The sequence below is a fragment of the Choristoneura fumiferana genome, chromosome 17, assembly GCF_025370935.1.
Source record: "Choristoneura fumiferana chromosome 17, NRCan_CFum_1, whole genome shotgun sequence".
In the NCBI taxonomy this organism is placed as follows: Eukaryota; Metazoa; Arthropoda; class Insecta; order Lepidoptera; family Tortricidae; genus Choristoneura; species Choristoneura fumiferana.
The window spans coordinates 14,253,420-14,260,012 of record NC_133488.1 but is presented as its reverse complement, the minus strand read 5'-3'; the positions used below and the strand labels follow the sequence as shown (position 1 = coordinate 14,260,012).

At 34.0% G+C, this 6,593-nt stretch overlaps 1 pseudogene; it reads right to left on the bottom strand.

Moving 5' to 3' along the window:
* Positions 1-2,110, bottom strand: part of LOC141437211 (cytochrome P450 315a1, mitochondrial-like) — a 2,973-nt pseudogene extending 863 nt beyond the window's left edge.
* Between the last annotated feature and the right edge of the window lie 4,483 nt (positions 2,111-6,593).

Sequence of the window (6,593 nt, the reverse complement as noted above, 5' to 3'; positions counted from 1 at the left end):
AATGCCAAAAATCGCTAAGGTGTGTTTTATAAATTCGAGTGGTTGCCCTCAATTTCTTTAAGATCCATCATCAGATCCTGATTTGGTATCAATGGGACCACTTCGGAAGTATGTCCTTTAGAACTAAAAAAGAATTTTAAATTCGGCCTACAATTGGGGAGTTATCGCGTAATAAACAAAAAAAAACATACACTCGAATTGAGAACCTTCTTTTTTGAAGTCGGTTAAAAAAGACACAAACTTACATTTTCGGGAAGCTGGAAGTCACCTAAAATATCATTCTTCGGCAAAATTCTTGTCAAAATGGCGCTACAGGATATAATCTCATAGACTCTTTTACGACATTTTTCACGTAGCCATTTCCTGTCCGTATTTCATGTGATATTTCATCATTTTGTGCCAGTAGGAATAAACTCCAAATTGATGTGTATGCAGTCTGCAAAAAAAAATGACTAAAAGTCTAGTAACTATATATAGTGATATTTTGCGTTCAAGTGAAAATCAGGCATAGGTTTGTCTCCTTACCCCGTATCCCTGCAGCAATTATAAAATCTGCAACGATTCTGATAATCAGGTTATCACTAACGTTTTCTGCTAGAAGTTTATGAACGATCCGTTATTGTCATCTCTTTTCAGTAACATTTCAGAAACAAGCTTTTGAGCTAAAAAAAAAAATTCTGTAGGTATAAAAAGAAGCACACAAAGTAATATTTTTTATTTTTTTTATATTTACCTAGTAAAAGTGACATATCCACTGATTCCTTAAAATTTCTCCAGACATTCAAGTTTAAACGAAGACAAAGATTAAGTGGCAAGCCAAATAACTTGGTCGTGGTTTGAAATATCTTTTGACAGTTTCTGAGAGCATAGTTAGAAGTTCTTCGTAATGTGCGCTATATTTAAGCGACGAGTTAGTGCCAATAAGTATAGATAATATAACTGGAAAAAAGATTTAGGTAAGTCACCAGTAAGTTAAGTAAGTAACCAGATCATAGAGTGTCTGACCGTTGCAAAAATAGCAAATACGTGATCACAGTATAACAAGTCTTCCCTAGGGAAACTTGTTATACTGTGACGTGATCATGAGACACGTACCCACGCTACGCAGTCCATTCATGTAACATGCATTATATATATATATATATATATATTATATATATATATTGATATAAAATATATATACTATATATATTATATTATATATATATATAGTACAGTGGCGTTTTGGGGGGGGGGGTCCGCCTTGTGCGGTACATTTAGGGGGCCCAATCCGCACTGGGAGGAGAACTGTCATGTGCCCAGCAGTGGGACGTGTATAGGCTGGAATGATGAGATGGTAATTCCATACCAAAAAAAAATATCACACCTACAATTTGAGTTAGAATGAGTATCCTAAATAAAAGGGTGGCTAAATTTCTTCTGCTGGTACATTAACTAACTTACTAATAATCATGTAGGTAGCCAATAATGTGCAGTCGAGCAAAAAATTTTATTTTCAACTAAATAAATGATAAATATCTTTATTACCTTCCGTAGACAATCTATACAATCGGACTCTAAATTAGCAACAGTCCCATCTTTAACTTCCGTTTTCCAATACTGAACAAACTTTTCTACGGTATTTTTCACAGGTTCTTCGATCCATTTAATAGAGTCCTCGCGAAGTAAAAGTTTGTTCATTATTCGTCGATTAGTTAACCATTCTTCTCCATTCATGAAGAATAGTCCTCTTTTGGATCCATAGAATTTTTTCGTATAAAACCCATGGCTCAGGTAATATATGAGCGGGATACTTTCCTTCAAGGCTCAGAAAAACTGATTTTATGAGCATAGGATCGCTTACAAAAACTAATTTTGTGTCACCTTCTAATTTTTCATAGAATATGGGTCCCAGTTGTTTGTGTCGTTTATCAATGTATTCATGCAACCTGAGAAAGAGGTACGAGGTTTTCTATGATAAGGCAAGAATATTGAGTATACATAGGTTAGGTATAGTAAATCTTTTCTTAGAAATAAACAACTTACTTGGTTCCCCACAGCAAATATAAGATCTAATTTTCGTACCAAGTAAAGGTAAAGATTTCGGATGAGCCATATCTTCAATGGTTTTTATGTACTTGGTTGTCCTTGGCTTGTCACGCAGTTACGTACAAAAAGTTTTTGCCAACTCGATGAAAAGTTTTTTTGATTAACGTGTACATTGTGCGTAAAAAAGTATCTAAGGAATAAGCAAACGATTAATTAGAAAAAATTTGGCCGTTTCAAAAATGCTTAAAAAACACAACTGGACGAATTTATTTGCTGTTGGTTATTAATCGCTGTTATGTTGTCAAAGAAAATACGCACAAGTAATGGAATTAAGGGAAAGTTTTCTTTAAAAAAAATTCAGAATATAAGTAAGTAGGTAGGTAAATTAGAGGGTATTCACCGCCACTTTTGGCACAATCTTGCATTCACAGTTTGAATACTACGGTTCCCTAGGGAAACTTGTTATACTGTGCTACGGCCCTATACTACGAACTCCATATCTTGCCGTCCCATTGACGCTAATATTATTTAACACGAGAGTGAGAGGGACGGTACAATAGCTAGTTAGTAGCCCCCCTGGAGAGCGGCTCACGTTTCTCTTTCGCAAACTCTTTGAATCAGACACAAAAACAGACTCAATGGAGAATAAGAATCCCCACCAAACTCGTTTACACCTCTTCCCAGGATTTCGCATTGAGTCTTAGTAATGTTTACCCATTTATAAATTCAGATTTAATGTTACCTACGGTACACTGACATACACACAAAAAATGTTCCCAGTCAGAGTCAGAACACGCAAGCTTTGGTTTGTTTTTTATTTTTAAGAACTTTAGACGAGACGCCCTGTATGTATTGATACCGTGCCGATAGCATTGACCGCGAGTGACCGCATGGAAAAAGGGGGGTTAAGTATAGCTTGGTGTTAGCATGGCTTCCACAGTGAATTAGTTAGATGTTTGATATTTTAAACCAGTTTCAGTAATTGATATCAAAATGTGTGGTCTTTAAAAAAATTATATGTTTCCACGTCTTTTTAGGGTTCAGTACCCAAAGGGTAAAAATGGGACCCTATTACTAAGATTCCGCTGTCCGTCCGTCTGTCTGTCCTGATATGAACCGTGATAACTAGACAGTTGAAATTTTCACAGATTCTGTTGCCGCTATAAACAAAAATATTAAAAATAAAATAAATATTTAAGCGGGGCTCCCATAAAACAAACTTGATTTTTTAGCCGTTTTTCTGGATATTAATAAAGGCATCAGGTAGACGCTTGAAATATTCACGGAATATTTAATCGGATATTTACTTTAAAAATAAATAATTAAATTAAAATAAAATTAATATTTAAGGGTGCCAAATAAATATAATGGTATGGAATCCTTCGTGCGCGAGTCCGACTAGCACTTGGCCGGTTTTTTTTTCAGGCATAACGACATAACGTAAAGTTTCATGTGCAAAACATGTTTATTGAACTTTACGTTTCATATGCAGAAAAATAAACATACCTTACCTATACTATATATTTGCACAAAGTGAAACGATGCATAATATTTTAAATTTTATATCATGTGGGTAGGCAACACGTTTACATTAACTATAAAAAGGTTATTGAAACAATTAAAGGTATTTTACTTTCTTATTAAGTGTACCTACCTAAATGTTACGCATTACCAATTGGAAGTCCATATAGATATTTTTTAGCGATCACACAATGGTATTAAGTATTCGATTAAAATTCCACTTTGCAACAGAACAAGAGCTGGCAACAGCTTAGCTTATACTAAACAATTCTCTTACGGACGTAAGATGCATATATCAAGTAGGTACTTACATACATCCTGCGCGCGAAAAATTATGATTGGAAAAAAAGAGTCAAGTTTTTCTCATGTTTATATAGTATCACTTACAGCTTACCAGTTTTGGTAAGGTAAAGAATGAATAAATTTTTGTTAAAATAAAAAATAATAGAACCATTTTTTACTTGACTGTGCTAGCATAATATTGGGTTCACCCTCACTAGACCGAATATCATAAAAGCTAATTTCACTAGGCTTACCAACGTTAGATATAATTTTCATTAGCCCTAATATCATGACAGCTAAACTTGTATGTCCGAATTGATTACTAGACCTAAAGCTTTACATCCTAATGGTTACTTGTACAAAACATTAAATGCTCTAATATTGCTAAAACTAATAATGATTATTCCTAAAGATTAATAGACCTAAAGTTATGAACCCTAATGTTTACTTACTTGTACTAAAGATAAAATAAAATTCGTGCGAGCGAGTGAAGCGAGCGAGCAAGACGGTTTGGAGTAGAAGCGACTCGGATAGGTTAGGTTCAGAAGGCTAAGGCCTTAGCCTTCTATGTTAGGTTTTTTTATAGCAGCCAATAGATAACTCCCACTAGGAAAGTAGGTTGGATGGATGCCATTCAATATGTTGCTAAATTAAGGTGTTCCAATTTTCAATCAATACATTTGACGAAAATTACTGTTTTAGCTTTTTGATGTTAGGGCTAGTGAAATTAAATATAACGTAAATTCGGAATGTTAAAATTAGAGCTAATGAATAGTTAGGAAAATTAAAATTCGGCTTTTTCATTTTAGGGCTAATGAAATTAGTGGTAGTGAAAATAGGATTAAAAGTTTTCGGGCTACCATAGGAGAACCATAATATTGCCATGCAACTTACATTCGTGTACCAAATCTCAAATTAATCCGATCACTGAAAGTGGGTCAAAATTATTTAACTTGCAAATTTTGAAGTAAATAAACGAAACAAATATAAGAGGTGAAGTTAAATAAAAAGTTGTTCCCAAAATATTTATCTTATCAAACAACTCAAAAATTTGTTACCCAGCCTCGACGACCAGATACGACCCCGGGTCGGGGCAGATATTTGTATGAAAAAAATAACAAAAAATGGAACCGACTACAAAACCCTTGAAAATATTTTTCTAGGTAAGTACGTACTAGCTCGAAGTCGGTGCCTCAGCACGAGCCAGCAGGAGTGGGACAATAGTCGTCTACCTCATCTACATACTATGGGTTTCAATCCCTCCTGCTGGGTCGTGCTGAGTCACCGACTTCGAGCTAGTACGTACTTACATAGAAAAATATTTTCAAGGGTTTTGTAGTCGGTTCCATTTTTTTGGAGTCGGTTTTTTTTTTGTTAAAATTTTTCTTTATTTCTCACTTTTTAGTGATTCTTAGCCAAAGTACATCTCACAACAATTCCATTAAGCCCAAACACGACTTAGTTACGTTGTTTTATAACAGAGTTCCGTTGCCTACCTTCTGGCTTCAGTATCAGTCTTCTTCTTAGTCGCTTATCTAGTTAAGTATATTAATCATGATAATTTAAATTTAACCCGTGAAATACTTGTTATTGAGTAGTAGTTCCGTTGGTCAAATCTGGTCTTCACCATCAGTTCCACTTCACCAAATTATGATTTGCAAGAGCAAATGCACAAGTTACTGCTAAATATATCCAAATTACCATAGGTGTCCCTATAATAATTGAAGAGTTCCCTCGATTTCCTTAAGATTCGATCTTCAGATCCTAATTTGCTGCTTATGGGACCTAATTGAAAGCTTTTCTGGACGAACTAAAAAAAAAATCATATCGGTTCATAAATGACGGTGTTCTGAGGTAATAAACATAAAAAAATATATATATGAATTCAGTTAAAAAATAAGAATGTTTGTTCTCGGGTCTTGGGTGTTTAATATGTATTTAAGTATGTATCTATAAATAATTATATTTATCCGTTACTTAGTACCCATAACACAAGCTTTGCTAAGCTTACTTTGGGACTAGGTCAATTGATGTGAATTGTCCCGTGATATTTATTTATTTATTACATCGGAAATATCGGAATAAGAGTTTGTGGTACAGTCGAATTCATAAATAGCACCACAGCCATAGTGTCCATTGATGTATACATCGACCTTTATAATTAGTGACATAAAGGTGTAGAGGTAAGTACCATATATATTTTAGACATTTTGGTAACGTATATATATATTTATTCCTATGATTATATACATATTTTTGAAGACGGATACATATACACCTTGGATGTGTTATGGACCAAGTGAATAATTATTCCTAAACTTCATTATTTATTACATTGTCTGGTCATTATGAATATTGCTACGTGATCACAGGGCAATTTGATTACAAATGATTTTTAGGCAACCGAAGCAACCGAAGTATGATTAATTGAAAGGTTTAGGTTCGACGACGAGCGCAGCGAGGAGGAGCCTGATAGGTTCAACTGTGACAAAAACAAGAATTGAACTCTACCATTACTTATAGATAACTTACTTTACTGATTTTGATAGATATTTAATTTCATAGTTAGGTAATGAATAAACCTATAAAACTAATAATAAGTTTAAACTTGGCTTGTAAACCACCCACATGTTTCTTGATCTCGAGAGAGAAGTGACATTAATTCAGCCACAACAGTATAAAATATAATATGGTAATTTGAAACGTGTGGTTTTTTTAGATTTTTCAGGCCAGTAATATTTCGATTCATGATTCAATAAAAT